The sequence below is a fragment of the Oryx dammah genome, unplaced genomic scaffold (assembly GCF_014754425.2).
Source record: "Oryx dammah isolate SB20612 unplaced genomic scaffold, SCBI_Odam_1.1 HiC_scaffold_5, whole genome shotgun sequence".
Lineage (NCBI taxonomy): Eukaryota > Metazoa > Chordata > Mammalia > Artiodactyla > Bovidae > Oryx > Oryx dammah.
Genome location: NW_024070189.1, coordinates 61,384,746 through 61,402,085, shown reverse-complemented (window position 1 = coordinate 61,402,085; position 17,340 = coordinate 61,384,746). Strand labels below are relative to the sequence as shown.

The 17,340-nt window shown below is 49.3% G+C and overlaps 1 protein-coding gene across 2 annotated transcripts in view; it reads right to left on the bottom strand.

Moving 5' to 3' along the window:
• SPOCK1 (SPARC (osteonectin), cwcv and kazal like domains proteoglycan 1) overlaps nt 1-17,340 on the bottom strand; it is a 588,532-nt gene that overhangs the window by 234,094 nt on the left and 337,098 nt on the right. The gene's annotated exons all lie outside the window — the stretch shown is intronic.

The following is a 17,340-nucleotide window of genomic DNA, read 5'->3' as shown; positions in this document are numbered from 1 at the left end:
TTAGAACCAGACATGGAACAATGGACTGGTTCCATATTGGGAAAGGAGTACATCAAGGCTGTATATTGTCACCCTGCTTATTTAACTTATATGCAGAGTAAATCATGTGAAATGCCAGGCTGGATGAAGCACAAGCTAGAATCAAGATTGCCAGGAGAAATATCAATAACCTCAGATATACAGATACCACCCTTGTGGCAGAAAGTGATGAGGAACAAAAGAGCCTCTTGATGAAGGTGAAAGAGGAGAGTGAAAAACCTGGCTTAAAACTCAACATTCAAAAAACTAAGATCATGGCATCCAGTCCCATCACTTCATGACAAATAGATGGGGAAACAATGAAAACAGTGGCAGACTTCATATTTTGGGGCTCCAAAATCACTGCTAGTAACTGCAGCCATGAAATTAAAAGATGGTTGCTCCTTGGAAGAAAAGCTATGACCAACCTAGACAGCATATTAAAAAGCAGAGCCATTACTTTGCTGAGAAAGTTCTGTCTAGTCAAAGCTATGGTTTTTCCAGTAGTCATGTATGGATGTGAGAGTTGGACCATAAAGAAAACTGAGCACTGAAGAATTGATGCTTTTGAACTGTAGTGTTGGAGAAGACTCTTGAGAGTCCCTTGGACTGCAAGGAGATCAAACCATTCAATCCTAAAGGAAATCAGTGGAAGGAATTCATTGGAAGGACTGAGGCTGAAGCTGAAGCTCCAATACTTTAGCCACCTGATACAAAGAACCGACTCATTGGAAAAGACCCTGTCGCTGGAAAAGACGGAAGGCAGTAGGAGAAGGGGATGACAGAGCATGAGATGGTTGGATGGCATCGCTGACTCAATGGACATGAGTTTGAGCAAGCTCTGAGAGTTGTGAAGGACAGGGAAGCCTGGCGTGCTGCAGTCCATGGGGTCGCAGAGTTTGACATGACTGAGCAACTGAATTGAACTGATCTGTTTGATTATTGACCATTGATTCTCTCGTTAGAACACAAGTTCCACAAGAACAGAAATCTGTCTGTTTAATCTCTCAAACCCCTATGCTTAACACATGGTAAACACACACTTTGTAGAACCAGGAAAATAAATTTCTCAACAGTCACTGTACACCTTACCAGGGACTACAGAGGGGACCGTCATGCTGATCCTGTTCTGATGTCAGTTATGCACCAAGCATCCATCTGCAAGCCATCCTGACAATTTGCCAAAGAAAAACATGCTGGGCATACCTCACGATAAAGAGTCTGAAGCTCAGGGAGGCCAAGAAACTTGACCTTGGGAGTAACTGGACGGCAAAGCAACAATCAAATTCAGAAACCCAAGGTCCTTTTCTACCAAGTTTGGGGGATGACAGAGTCTACGCCAGCCCAGCTGGCTCACTTTGCCCTGAGAGATCCCAGCCGGAGCCCCTCATCCCAGTCCTGCACCTTCAGGGTGGGAAGGGGCAGAAATAAGCAGTGTAATTTGTTCAGACCCAGCCTACCACTGACCCACCTCTGCACTGGCCCAACACTGATAATATCTCTGCCTCCAGATTTCCAGCCTGCCCTGGATGCAGGGGTCAAATCTGGAATCACAGCAAGTGTCAGAGGAGAAGCTTGTGAGGACTCGAGAAGCACTTAGTACTTGTTGGCTTGAGAGGGAAAGATGGTGCCCTGGGCTTCTGTGAGGACACTGGGCCCCAGCTCTATGGCTCCAGGCCTGACCTCTCCCGAGGGCCCAACTACTCTTCCGACACCTACATGGGTCTGAAGAGGCATACTTCTTGTCCAAAAACAACATTCTTGATTCTGCAAAACATGTTCACTTGGTCTTCTCCATCTCAGTCAACATGAGCACCACCCACTTGGCCCTGAAGCCAGACACTTAGGAAGTCACCTCGATGCCTCCGGCCACACCATCCATCAGTCTCTCCGGTCCTCCTCTTAACTGTACCCTGCATGTGGCCTCTTCTCTCCATCCTCATGTTCTCTCTGGACACCTGCAGCAGGAGAGGACCATCTCTCCTCCCCTCGGGTCCTGTAGTCTCCCTTTCAGGCAGCATCCAGAGTCATCATTCAGAAATATGAATTCCATTAAAGCTCGAATCCTGTTTGAAATCTTCTCCCATGGCTCAGAAAGCCTCCCCCACGGCCTGTAAGATCCTATATGATGTGGACCCTGCCCCTTTCTCTGCCTTCATCCCTGGCCGCCTCACCCTCGGGTCCAGTCACAATGGCTCACCTTCCTTCTGACCCTTTGCCAGGAAGTTGGTTCTAGCCTCAGAGTCTTCACTATGCTTGGAATGGTCCTCCCCAGGTCATTGCTTCCTGGCTCCTGGTTACTTATATGCTATGTGTCTCCAAAGAACCCTTCTCGACCTCACTTTGTAAAGAAGTCACCTCCATCATATCCACAGTTTTCTTGGCAGCATTTAGCAGTCTTTGCTATTTCCTTGTTTATCTATCTCAATAAAATGCAGACCCATAAGAGCAGTGATCTTTCCTGTTGTGTATCCTAGAGCCTAGAAAAGTGCCTAGAGCATGGCAGGAGCTTGGCATAACCTTAACAAAGGGCTAAAAGTTCCTCTGTATCCCCAGGGACTGCACAGTGCCTGGCACACCACCAGGCCCAGAAGAAGAGGTACCCAGAAACATGAAGACATGTTCGGTTGAGGATAGTGAGTTTCTTTCCCACAATGATTGATAAGTGACTGGTTATGGAGCATTTCTAAAGCCATTCACGTTATTCAAACTCTGGCATTATTTTCCTCCGATATGAAAAATAGATTTTTATTACAAAAATGGGACTGTGTGGGAAAGGCCAACTCCATCCCAAATCTGCTAAGAGCCACACTTGTAATGGGTTACAAAAATTAAAGGGAGCAGTTTTCTATTTATACCTAGTGAAAAAGCAAGATATCTGGCCCCTTTTCCCCATTTGATCTAAAAATAAAGGCCTGGCTCTGAGTCCCTGGGCGAGAGTCTGATCTAAGTTCCGATGGTGTCTGAGAAAATGTTCAGCCATGTGTTCAGCCTTTAGCAGGGCATAATGTCACCAATTAGTTAACTCACACATCTAAGTCCTCACACACGGTGAACTACAGGCTTCCAGTGCTGGAAGAACTGCAGGGGTCCTCCCGTCCCTCCTCCGCTTTGTTGGGGTGTCTTGAAGCCCCAAGAACTATTTCTGTCTTTAAGGGAGGGACACTTTCCCATGACACCTATTTTTCCAACCACTCTCACAGCCTGAAATTCCTCTAAGTAACAGCCTAAGTCCTGCAGAGCACTAATCAATGGTCTGCCCTGCTCTTTGCCCAGCAGAGATGAACTAAAGTTCATGCCCAGGTTCAGCAGCAAGAGAGGGAGGAAGCAGAGCTGCTCCAAGCCCCAGGGGAGCGCTTGCTAGTGGTGACATGTGTGCCAGGGCCTTTCTTTCTAATGCTTAGGGCTTTTGTGAGGATTCAGCCTAAGTGAAGTCACCTTCTTGGACCAGGCACTTGAGGCCATGCCTTGCTCTGTCCAGGCCCCTCATTTATGTGGACTCTGCCCTCTCCAGATGCTAGCCAACACAGCTTGGCAGGAATCATCTCCTTTCCTCTGTAGAATAAGCCCACAAAGGGACCATCAGCATCACGATTTTACAGTGAAGAAACTGAGACTCCAGAAGGTTACACCACCCACCAAAAGTCACACCATCGCCAAGTGGCTGAGCTGGGGCCACTGCAGCAGTAAGAGCCCCGACTTCACTCCACCCCTCACCCCCACACAGCTGGCCCAGAAAACCAGGTACCCGCGACACTCCAGCACTTATCAAGCTGAGTTTAACATACTTTGTAAAGCAAGCAAGAAAGATGCATGTGTAAGATGATGCCATTCATTTATATCACCTTTTGTAACAATAATGTTTGTAAGTCTCCCCTGACTAGCCTAAATATTTGACTCTCTGAAGCACCAGGCTCCTTTCCTGAATTGTCGCATCTTATTCCTCAGTGACTCTGGGTTACACATTGTGATCCTCATTTTGTAGGAGAGAACATCAAACTCAAAGAAATCTCCAGCTTCCGAAGCCCAAAGCCAGTGGGTTTTATTTCCCAAAGACCCTGCTTGTAAGCCTCTTGGGGATTCCAGTCACTGCTCCAGAGGCTGTTGGATTCCCTGGCACTATGCCTTTGGCCACCCACGACCACCTCTGCTATGACAGCAAGACCCCTCCTCCCTCCAGCGCTTGGCTGGAAGAAAACCAGGAGAGCCAGTGGTTCCAGAACATCTGGGTCAGAGCCGAGAGGAAACCTCATTTCCCCTCCTTAGCGTCCCTCCTTCCCACACTCTGAAGACCACAGTCTCAAAATAGATACCCCAGAGTTCAGGCCACCAGGATGATGGGAAAAACACAAAAAGCCCATGAACAAGCCATGTACTATCCTCATCCTCAAAACAGAAAACCAAAGTAATGTGTGATCCAGTAGATGGCTTGCTTAGGTTTGACTTGGAACAGAAGGCAACCTTGTCCACATGTGAGGTCTTGGCCTGGGCAATGAGGGAGGGCATGGGGATAAAGTTGACCTCAGGCTCATAAGCTCAAGCACCTTCAATCTTAGAGCACCATCCTCACAAACAACCCTGTGTGTGTGATTAGTAGTTTCAGTAGTGTCCAACACTTTGTGACCCTATAGACTATAGCCCACCATGCTCCTCTGTCCATGGGGATTCTCCAGGCAAGAATACTGGAGTGGGTTTCCATGCCTTCCTCCAGGAGATCATCCTGACCCAGGGACTGGATCTGTCTCTCTTGTTTCTCCTACACTGGCAGGTGGGGTCTTTACCACTAGCAGCACATGGGAAGCCCCACAAACAGCCCTAACTTGGAGCAAAAACACACAGGGGAAACACAGGTGCTCCCAGCAGAAAGGGAAAGGCTCAGTAGAGGAATGAGATTTGGCTGGGCACTGAGAAGCAAAGATGATTTCCAGCAGGACTAAAGCATCCTGGGGAGAAGCAGCAGCATGCCTGACATAGAAAGAGAGGAAACTGAAGATATGGAGAGGACTGCTCCAATCTGCATGCATGTGGGGCTGGTGCAGGCCCAAATGAGGACAGAAGAACCGTAGGCCCTGTGCTAGGCAGTTTAGACTTTATTCAACAGTCAGCGTACGCCCCAGTGTCAGATTCTAGGAAGGAGAGTGATACCAAAGGAGGTGCTTTAGGGTCCTTCATGTCATCAGTCATGGGGATCAAGATAAACCAGAAGAACCCACTGACAGGGGGCTGTGAGGACCATGGTTCTGCTGACAGCATGGGGCTCTCTCAAAAGCCAGCCTTAGAAATGAAACTTCTGAGCTGGATGGAGAGAATGAGAGAAACAGTCACAGGGCAAGATGGAGAAGAGCCCCGAAGCTAGCTTTCCAACTCCGAAGCTTCTAACTCTCCATCAGCTTTGCATCTCTCTTTTGCTGGATTTGAATAAAGCATTAAACAGAGCTGGAAGTGTGGTCCCCAAGGAGGTTAGAAACTTAGGAGCATTAGCTGACAAACAGGCTCGCTGCTGTGTAAACTCCCAGGGCAAATGCAAAGTGTGAGCTAATCTTGCCATCATCACAAGTTCTCTGAGCTGAGGATAATGTATGATAATCTAAATCTGGCCAGGCAGACGCCTGCCTGGGAAATCTGATAAGGATTTGCTTGCTGATTCCCTTCCATCCTCCGGGAGACTGCTGGACATGGCAGATCAGACCTGGCCATGGAGCTGACACGTCCCCAGTGCTCCAGCCCCTCAGGCATTCATCTGCCAAACCTCCATTACTGGCTAAAAGGGGCCTGAAGACAACAATCTGAAAATAATTCTGCAGTGGTGGGTTCACTGGAAGAAACCCACAGCTTGATCAGCACACGGTCGAAGAGTTCAGAGTCCGCCTCTCTACACAGACCATATGTAAAGCTCAACTATGCCCCTTCTTTGCTTAATGTCTTCCAGAAGATTCCATCAAGTCTGAAACAAAATTTAAAATGCTCAGTCAGGGACCTCCCTAGTGGTCCAGTGGTTAATGCTCCAAGCTTCCACCACAAGGGGCACAGGTTCAATCCCAAGTCAAGGAACTAAGATTCCACATGCCACATGGTAGCACCCCCCGAAAAAAAAAAAGGAAAACATAATATGCTCTGTTGGGCACATCTCTCAGCTCCCCACCCCTTAAAACTCCCCACCTCTTGATAAGTGAGCAGCCTACAGCCCCCCTCATGGAACACACACCTCTACACACACCGTGGTTCTGATGTTCCCTCCACTTGCTCTGCCCCTCTCTGCTCCTGGCTAGATTTCATTTGTTCTTCAAAACCCAACTCAGATGCCTCCTTCTTTGGGAAGTTAACAGCTCTTCAGCTCTCAGTTACTCTGCTGATACTTGTCAGTGTTTACTGCACGTACTGCTGCTGCTGCTGCTAAGTCGCTTCAGTCGTGTCCAACACTGTGCGACCCCATAGACGGCAGCCCACCAGGCTCCCCCGGCCCTGGGATTCTCCAGGCAAGAACACTGGAGTGGGTTGCCATTTCCTTCTCCAATGCATGTACAGGCAGTGCTATTTCAATCCCTGCTTTACAACAGGAAGACCAGAGAGGTTACCTTGCTGGAAGTCACGGAGACAGATCCTGAATTCACTGCACATTCCAGCATGGATTTTGGAGCCCTCATCTGAATGACCAACCTGTTTACACTTAACGACTGCACCAGCATTTCTCTGTCTTGGTCTCTTTCCCACCAGATGGCTGAGTCCCTGAGGGCAGAGACAGGCCCATCCGTCCCTCTGGCCAGTGCAGGGATGCTGGCCTGCTGCAGGGCTCAGTCACGAGTCTCCAAGCCGATGGTCCCACAGGAGCATCAGGCTAACACCTCCACTCCAGATGCCCTTCTCCCTAGAAGCACACTCCCTGGACTCTGGCCAACCACCTTCTAGGCCTGTGTCATCAATTTGCAGAGAGACTTGATGAAGAAGTGTGAACAGTTTAGTAGACAGACACTCCATTTCAGAGCAACTCGTAGTGTATTCATTAGGGACAAGGTACCAGCACTTGGTACAAAGGACATAAGAAGGCACTGGACTGACCAGGAAAGAACAGTAACTCTCTGTGTAAATACATGACATTTCATTATGTGTAAACATACCCGCTTTCAGTGGAGAAGGGAATGGCAACCCACTGCAGTGTTCTTGCCTGGGGAATCTCAAGGACAGAGGAGCCTGGCGGGATAAAGTCCCTGGGGTCCAAGAGTCCAACACTACTGAGCACACAGGCTCACATGCCCCTTTCAAACACCCCTTAAACTCACGAATCTTCACACAGTGCTCACTATGCGGCAGAGACAGCGCATAAAAAGAGGAGTCAGACCCTGTACCTGCCCAGAGCATGCCTGGCAAGACAGTGACCCACCTGGAGATGAAAATGAAGGACCGGCCAGCGCTGGGACTATGCAAGTCGGGTCAAGGTCAGGAAAAGTGACCTGGAAACATCCTGACCTGAAAACCATTATTCATGCCGTTAGTATCTGGGTCCATGTTCTAAAGCCAACCGGGCAACCAAAATATGGATTCTTCAATCTCACTTCCTGAAATCAGAACCGGAGTGGGAGGGCCCACAATTCCACACTTTCAAGTTCTCTAAGTGACTCCCATGCAGACTGCCTGGCATGGGTCCAAGGATGGGGTCCTGGAGCCACTGTTCAGGGATATAGGGGCCCTGAGAACACGGAGGGGGCTGCAGGAAGTCTGGAAAGCCTCAGACTCTAACCTATATACAAGGCAGAGAGAGAGATGCAGAGGTAGAGACACGTGGATGCAATGGGAGAAGGAGACGGTGGGATGAACTGAGAGAGCAGCACTGAAATATATACACCGCTGCTGCTGCTGCTGCTCCTGCTAAGTCGCTTCAGTCGTGTCTGACTCCGTGCGACCCCATAGACGGCAGCCCACCCACAGAGCTAACGGGAAGCTGCTGTAGAGCACAGGGAGCTCAGCTCGGTGCTCTGTGATGACCGGGAGGGCTGGGATGGGAGGGTGGGAAGGAAGACCAAGAGGAGGAGACGTATGTACACATACAGCTAATTCAGTTGTTGTACAGCAGAAATGAACACAACACTGGAAAGCAATTATCCTCCAATTAACAAAATAAAAAAGACTGGCACTTATACCCAGCCTCCAGTTCTTGCTGGCTGTGTAGACGGGGGTAAACCACTCTGCCTCTCAGAACCCCGGTCCCCCCCCAGCAGGCTGGAAGGCACAAAGGTTCAGAGTCAGAAACCCCAGCTCCACTATTTCACTGCAGGGTGACTTGGGGCAGGTCACTCATGCCCGCTCTGGGCTGCAGCTTTACTTACTTATAACACGGAGTGATGACTATTATCCCCTCAGAGATGACCCACGTAGTGCACTTAGCGCAGCGGCTGACACCTGGCCTTCAGGAACTGCTTCCCTGCCATTATCATCATCATCCTCACCATGGCGCAGCCTTGTGGCCTTAGGATTTAGCCCCGTGACCGCCAGCGAAGGAGGCTTCCCAGGGCAGGAATCTTAAATCAGAGCATTGTCCTTGATTACCATGCAAGGGAGACATTCTCTAGTGAGCATTTGCAGACGAGTTTTCTCCCGAGGGTCCACAGGTGTGCTGAAGAAGCCAGCCGAATCAGCTCCTGAGAGCACGTAACACACACCCAGAGTCAAAGGAGGCTGCTGAAGCGGGCACCAGCCTGGCATAAGAGTTTAGATAGTCTCCTCGATGGACCCCAGCACCCAGCCAGGCACAGCCCTTCTCTTTCCCAGCCACACACGAGTTACTCCTGACTCAGACGTCTGTCCCTTTCCTTGCCCCAGGATGTCCATCATCTCCTGGTATCTGCCACCCACACTCCTGTCATTTGGGGAGAAGGTGAAGAACTCCCCAGGCTGGAGCTCCAGGAGGTTTCCAATAAAATCAACACCCATGTGCACATACACACACCCGTGAAATCAAAGGAGAGGTCACTTGCCCTTCAGAGTCCAGGGCAGCGAACGTTAAGGCAGCCACTCATTGCCCAGCCCGGAACAGGAGCAGGGAAGGCCAACAGCACTATGACCGACGCTCCTCCAAGAGAATGGGGAGGTAAGTGGGTTGGCGCCAGCCTCTCCCCAAGCTCCTCAGCTGCCTTTCCGGCCTCCCTCCCTGTCTCGCCCTCAGCGCTCCTCTCTCAGTTTCCAGAGGATTCCAAGTGCTGCTTCCTCTCGGAGCCCTGTCAGGAGCATCTCATGCCTGCACCCACCCATCCCCCGAGGCCCCCATCTTCTACGGTTCCATCTCAGAGAGGCCGCGCCTGACGACACTGTCCCTTTAACTCTCTCAGCAGAGCCTGCGGTCCCTCCAGAGAACTCCTGGTGATTCTGTCTTGTGTCTGTCTTCCCGACCACTGCATCTCTAGCACCCAGCAGAGTGGATGAATGAAAGGACCAACAGGGACTCCCCTGGTGGTCCGGTGGTTAAGACTCTGTGCTTTTCCACCACAGGGGGCGCAGGTTCAATCCCTGGCCGGGGAACTAAGATACTTCATGCTGGGCAATGTGGCCAAAAACGTAATAAAAATATTTTGTTTAAAAAAAGGAAGGATCAACAAAGGGAGGGGGTGGGGCAAAATGAAGGCAGCAGGAGGACAAAACGAAAAGGCTCAACTGAGAAAGGGAGGAAGGGAAGAAATAGGATGAAACAGAAGACAAACTGCTTTTCTCAGATCCTGCCTAACCAGAGGTATTCCTATTTCTTGTTCTTTGCCTTGGAAGCGCTACACAGATTTCACTCTATCTACTTCAAATTGACTTGCTCTGGCACTAAGGCCACCCTCTCTGAAGCCCCCTACCACCAGATGCCAACCCTGACTGCCCCCCGCACCCCTGGCCCAGCTATTTCTTCCATAAGGAAGAAACCTGTGAGTTGTAACTCAGGGCAGGATCCTGAAATTTCCTGAGCAGCTGGTGCCGGCTTCAGCACTGAAGGAGTCCTAGCAATTATTTTAATTTGTTGAGTTTCTCTTTTGAATTCAGGAAACAGAAGCAGACAAATTAGCTACACTTGTATGACTTCAATACCTGACAGTTTTGTAGCAATCGCCTTTTCAACCCAGGGCCCTCTGAGGCTCCTAAGTCTTCATAAAATAAAGGAATAAGTAAAATCTTCAGAGAGGAAAGAGATGGACACAGTGGGGACTGATATGTGATTAGGTCATCACCAAGACCAAAGTGCCAGGATACCCAGAGGAGACCATCTTGCTGCAGAGACAGAAAAGATGTGTGAGCCGGGCTGGCATCTAAGGAGGCCCCTGCAGGACCACAGAGCCATACCGCGGGGGCGGGGGGTGGGGAACTGCAAGCGGTGCCTGCGCTAGATAAGGCTTCAAGGTACAGCCCGGTAATTGAAAACAAAATGAATGTGGGGTTGCTACAAGACAGGCAGTGACAAAATACAGTGCTCCATCCTGATAAGTCATGAGAAATGAAGTCTTCTTCAGGGCCCGAAGTGGGGATGGCAGCGTGCGGAAGCCGATCTCCCTTGAGACCAAATTTATCTGCACTAGAGAACAAAGGTGATTACTCGTCTCCATCAAGTGTCCATCCTCGCAGCCATGACGCCTGCCTAAGTCAGGACGTGCATGTGCAGCAGCTGAATGGGTCCCCACCCCTGCTACCTTTAACAACACAACTCTGGCCCCATACCCCCTTCAGCTGCTTTCCTCTCGCTTACCTTTCACGACCAACCTTCTCAAAGGAGTCTGTGGAGCAGTAACACTGATGACCATACAGAGACCAGTAAGCCAGGCCAAAGGCTTCCATTGCCCACACCTCCGCCCCACCTCCCCTGGGCCCCTCCTGGTGGGAACAGCTACATAATAGCTACGGCTCTTGCTCCAATTATCTGCTTGGATTACCTCTGTTGTCACCAACATTGTCCTGAAAGGACTCAATTTCACTCCATGAAAACACCTGCAAAGCCCTGGACCAAACTGGACAAGCTAGCATCAGTAACTTTTCCCTACACCGCAAGACAACAGACAGAAGGCATGGGCATTGGGAGGGTGTGACTGTTACTGTAAACTAAATGAAGGCACATTAGCTAGGTCAGCCTAGCTTAACCAAGGACACAAGTGATACACGAGGGGCCACTGAGATCCCATCTGTGAGCCAAGTGTTCCCCACATTCCTCTGACTATCTCAGAATCCTAGGGTGTCCAGCTTGAGGAGGGATGAGGCAGTGAGTGGGGCCCTCATCTGCATCTGGTCCAGTCCTGCTGTTTCCAGTGCCCTGGACTCCAGCTGGCCTTCCTTCTGTATCATTCCACTCCTGTTAGACACAACACTGTTCTTCCGGGGGACCGATGACCTCTAGGCCCCACACACATGCGTCCTCACCTGGCTTGGCGCTCAGCTCCCATAGGTCCCCTGACCACACCTTCTTTCCTGAGTGTGGCTCTCCCTGTGGTTTCCATGATGCTCTGGCTCTGCCCATCCCAGTCAGCTTCCCTCCTTTCTGGTGCCTCCTCAGTCTCCTGTGAGTGCTCCTCCTGCTTTTTATCCCCTCCATGTCTCCGTTCCCTGGGATCCCCTCCTGATTCTCTCTCTCACCAGTCTGCTTTCTGTAGAACACGACTCCAGTTCATCCCATCCCACACCTGGCCCCAACTTGTTCCTGGTTCCAGCCATACTTGAACACCATTTTCCAACCATACTCCACTCCCAAGACTTGAGGACCTTTCTTACATTGTCATCTTCTGCCTGACATGCTGTTTCCACCCTATCTACCATCCTTCAGGTCAGGGGTGACAGCCCAGAAAAGAATGACCAACTGCCTCCCTCCTCAGGGCCTCTGTGGTCTTCTTCTCCCATCCTCCAGGAGATCTAGGTCACGGCAGGGCAGGGCTGTGGTCTGATCCTACTTCAACCTCTGGCAGGGACTACAGCCCTATATGTATTTCTGAGCAAACCAAGCAGAACTCCTCGTGGGGTCTACCTGCTGCACAGCCAGGAGAAGCAAGCCTGCCCAGGACAAGTAAGGAGCTTTGAAAGGGCTTCTTGTCTGTGTTCCCACTTTGCAACCAAGGATAGGATATTCGGGATGTTTTTGAAACCTCTTCTCTCTTAGTTCCTGTTTTATCTTCCCACTTAGAAGCTGCAGAGGGCCAGGACCTGGCAGATGCAGAAGAAAGACTCCAATCCTCCCTAGATATGTCACCTTGAGCAAGTTATTTAACCCCTCTGAGCACTTCCACTTCTGTAAATGGGAAACATTCAGCATCCCACAAATGGGTTGGAAAAAGAAGTTACCATGTGACTTATAAAGGGCATAGTAAGCCCTCAGTTAATGTGGCATGCCTTTACCTCCATCCCTTTGTTCTGTAATCCTCAATAAGCAAAGCGCAGCACCCCATACCCACCTGTGTCCAAAAAAGGTGTGCTCTGTGATGGAAACTCTGTGACGCTGTACTCCATGACGCAGCATGTACTTGGGGCTAGACTGAGAAGTTCAAGGTACTTGGACTTTGGACATACAAGCCTTTGTTCAAAATAAGCTAGGTTTCATCTCATGGTTCAAAACCTTTGCATGAATCGTAAATTTCCTATTCAAGGACTGGAGAACCTGACCTGTAGTATCAGTAGGTCAATCACACCCTTTCAGTCTCCACACAGTATCAATAGCCTCTAAGCTGGAATGGGCTTGGATCTGCTTTTCCATGATGTAAAATTGGCTTGTGATGAGCCACTCACACCACTGACTGTGTCTCACTGCTTTCAGACAAGGTCGTATAGGCAACGAGGGGTGGAGGAATTTGAGGGCATCAGTCCCTAAAATCCATAAGTCTTAAAGCTCAGACACTTGGCTCCTAAAATTCCTAGTGTCTGTCATGCAATAAACTCATCATCTGTCTTTATGGAAGGCAAAGAAGAAATGAGTGATTAAAAAGAGAGTCATATTAAAAAATAAGCTCAAAGAGACTCCTCCCCAGGGATGCATCCTGAATGGAGGGACTAAGTAGGAAATGATATTGTAGGAGGGCAAGGCATACATGAAAGCTCATAATAGAGTATAAACAGAGCTCCCCAGATCTGAACACCAGGGCAGCAGAGTCCAGTGAGATCTGCTATTCACCCACCAAGAGCAGCCACTGCCAGCTAAGAATAAAGAGATGCCTAGAGTTAGCCTTTAGCCACCTGATGCAAAGCACTGACCCACTGGAAAAGACTCTGGTGCTGAGAAAGATTGAAGGCAGAAGGAGAAGCGGACAACAGAGGATGAGATGGTTAGATGGCATCACTGAGTCAATGGACATGAGTTTGAACAAGATCTGGGAGTTTGTGATGGACAGGGAAGCCTGGTGTGCTGCAGTCCATGGGGTCATAAAGAGTCGGTCACGAATGAGCGGCTGAACTGAGAGTTAGCCTGAGTTAGAGGATTTCTCCCACTCCCAAGGCTGCCTCCCCTGGGGGTATCTGTCTGTGTTGGGCTATGCAGTCCCTAGCATGGGTACATCCAAGTAAGTGGCCTGGGATAGTCACCTCTCAGGGCACTGAAGAGTTTAAGCAAAGAAGAAATACAGTCTGATTTATACTTTGAAAATATGCCTCAGTATCCATCAATAGAAGGATGGACAAATAAATTGTGAACATAACAGATTACTGCCCAGAAGCTAAAGTGAATGAGCTAGAACAATATGGATCAACATGGATAAACCTAAAAGAAATTGTTAGATGGGAAAGCACAGTATGATACTGTAACATGAGGTTTAGAACATGCAAAAAGAATGGTATGCATGCTTACTTGTGGACACATATGCAGTAAAAACATACACATACAGTGCAAAACATACAATGAGAAATTAAGTTTTGTAGTTACCTCTTGGGAGAAAAAAGGGAAGTAATAGTTGGGAAGGGCATCCTGGAGTCTTTAGTAACAAATCAATGATTTTTTTCTTTAAATAAATGATCTGAAGCTGACACAGCTGTGTTAAAGCTGGTAGGCAGACAGAGACATACATTTTTAAAGTTGTAGTGGTATAGAAGAAAGTGTCACTCTAATGGCTATGGGCCAAAGGGACTGGAAGGGGTAAGACAGGAAGCAGATGAACCAACCAGGAGGTAACAGTCATAGTCCAGACAAGAGATGGTGGGAGTGAAGGAGGTCAGTGGAGATAAAGTGAACAGTCATAGCATACATCTTAGAGGTGACAGAACAGGCTTTGGGTATTGATGGGATGTTTAGGGTAGGTGGAGGTTGATGGATGGAGAGAAGGCATTTTGATGTATGATTTCTTGGTAAGAGTAAATGGGTGGTGGTAGAAAGCAGTGGAGGAAAAACATCTGGTCAATCCAGGGACAGATTCAGAGCCAAACACCCCCAACACTGTTCCCTAGCAAATGAAGTGAGATACAGACATCTCCCCAGACCCATAATGGGTTGTCACCATAGGATATCATGAGAATTCTTTTATAAACCATGCCTGGTGCCTGCCTTTGATGAAATAACCCAATTAAGAAAGGGATGGGAAGGACAGAACTGAAGCCCTCAGTGGTAAAGCAGCCGGTACTTAAATCTGCCTTCAAACCTTTGGGTACAGCCAGCAGAGAAAAACGGGAGGTCTGAATGGTGTCCATGAATACTTGATAGCTCAATATAGCTTTGGGGGTGCCAAGGACTATGAAATATGGACAGTGCTTGGCTGCCCCTGAGAAGTTACATTAGCGGTAATAACATGGTAGGCTATAGGTAGGGTGCTGATAATTTATTTCCCCTTTAAGGATATATTAGAAAAGGCACATTTAATAGTGTGGAAATGCGAATGGGTGAGAGATGATGTTGTAATCATGTAGATAACCCATCAGGCTCCTCCAGCTCTGAGATAGCCCTGGGTTGGCTCTCCTTTCCCATAGACACTTGTGAGGCTCCTGCCAAGTTTCTTCCCTCCATTGCCCCCTCCAAATGCACACCCCACTCTGTTAGGCCAAGTGGGAAAGGGTTTAATTGCTCATTTCATTCACAAGCTGCCTGAGGTCTTGGTTTGCATGTATCCAGTATACCAACGTGCCTGTTTCAGACTGAATATTCCTAGAAGCAGGGCTAGAGCTAGAACCAGCCACTCTGCACAGTATCGCCCACAGATGGAAAAAGAGCTGGCAACTTCTTTTCCCACGTGTTTTAGAATCAATAACCCTTCTCTCATCACCAAAGGGAGAGAAGCAGCATGGAAGACCTAGTCATTCACATTCATTAATAAGGCATTAAGTATTTATTATACTGGGCACTGTGCCTTGCTCTCAGGGGGCTCTCAGTTCAGGGGATGGACAGACAAGTGAGGGGGCAACAAAGAACGGTGTCAGAAGGATGAAAGCATAGGGAGACACGGGGTGTCTAGGGGAGCCCATGTCACAGCTGGGAAGGCTGCCAAAGCAAAGCTGAGACATGCAGGACTAGAGAGCATTACAGACGAAGGGAGCGGAACAGTCTTTCAGGCAGAGGGAACAGCATGTGCAAGGGGCCAGAAGTAAGAGCACACGTGGCCTGTTGGTAGAACGGCAGCAATTCTGTCTTGTCAGAGCAGACAGCGGTGGGTAGCAGGTGCAGCAATGAGGATGGTGGGTGAGCAAGGGCGCTGGTCCTTGCTTTCCCCGCACTCAGCCCCGGCTGCCTCGCCCTGGGCAGAGAGAGACAAGGGGACACCCCACCCTCCAGGATTTCACAGAGCAGAGCCAAGTCCTCCTCCTCAGCCCCTCCTGGCTTCAGTCTTTCCTCTCACAGCCTCCCCATCCCCTAGACCCCAGCTCCCTACACCAGCCCCCACGATTTTCACCCAGGAAGACAGTTCTCACCACGCTGTCACAGAGTCTCTGCTTGCTGGCCACTATCCACCCAGACCAGAGGGAAACCAGGCTCAGGAGAAAGCTTCCATCCAACCCCTCCACAAATACCCCCCCTTGGGCCAGCAGCTACATTCCCATTCGGGTCAGAGCCTTCTGTGAAGGATGCTGACACTGTATACAGCAGCGCAAGGGGCCCCGGTCCTGTCTGGTCAGGGTCGACAGGTTTAACCATAATGAAAACAAAATGCTAAGAGCAGACTCCCCCTAACACGATCCAGACTCCCTCTACATCCAACACGTGAATTAGGAAGACAGAAGAGCCTGGGAGCAGTTCGTGATTAAATGCACCATGCAGCAAAGGGGTCATCCATCACTTCTTTTGTTTTCTTCTCACTCTAACAATGTAAAATGACCCTCTTAAAAAACTGAAGTGAGTAAGCTGATCTGGCCTCGCCTTCTAATCCCCCTTCACTGAAAGCACACCCGCTGCCTGTGCACAGATTTCCAATCCCCATCCTCTGAGTTTTGAACATACTTCTTTCTGACTATAATAATTGTCTGCCTACTTGATGGTGTGGCTTCTAGGGAAGGTGCTCTCTATAGGTACCACCCTGCCAACCTGCCTTGTTGTAGGCAATTAGCAATTCACCTGAATTTCACAGATATTTTAAAAGGCAACTGTGCAGAGCTCTGGTTTTGTCTAACATCAATTAAAAAAAATAACGAAGCATATGGGTGGCTGTGAAATTAGCTAAGATCCAGCCCCAATATCACAAGGCAGGAGGTGGAGAAGATGTGGGAGCTGGGGCAATGAATGAATGGGGGTCCCAGGCATGGTGGCAGCCCTATTTGGCCACAGGCTACAGCATGTCAGCCTTGAGATTAGACAGCTGCCAGTGGGCATGGCATGACATGGGGGTGGCCCACTTTTCCAGATATGTGAATTTTACCTGGGCCACCACACAAATTGTCCACTCCAAGGAAGGAAGCTCAGCCCAGCCAGGTTCACCACCCTCTATAGTTGTAAATAAGAAGAGAGTGCCACCTACAAATTGGCTGCTGCTGCTGCTGCTAAGTCGCTTCAGTTATGTCCGACTCTGTGTGATTAGATGGCAGCCCACCAGGCTCCCCCATCCCTGGGATTCTCCAGGCAAGAACACTGGAGTGGGTTGCCATTTCCTTCTCCAATGCATGAAAGTGAAAGTGAAGTTGCTCAGTTGTGTCTGACCCTCAGCGACCCCATGGACTGCAGCCTTGCAGGCTCCTCCATCCATGGGATTTTCCAGGCAAGAGTACTGAAGTGGGGAGCCATTGCCTTCTCTGCTACAAATTGGCACTTGCTATCTGCATGAGCTGTTGTCTATCTACACGTAGCTTGCTGTCTACATGAGCCGTTGCAGCTGCTGACCTTCAACACCCCCTTAAAGGAGCTCAGGGTGGAGATTAGAAATAAGGCACTCTGTGTTCTTGGAAAAACTGGCAGAACAGATCTTCAGATAGTTAGGTAGA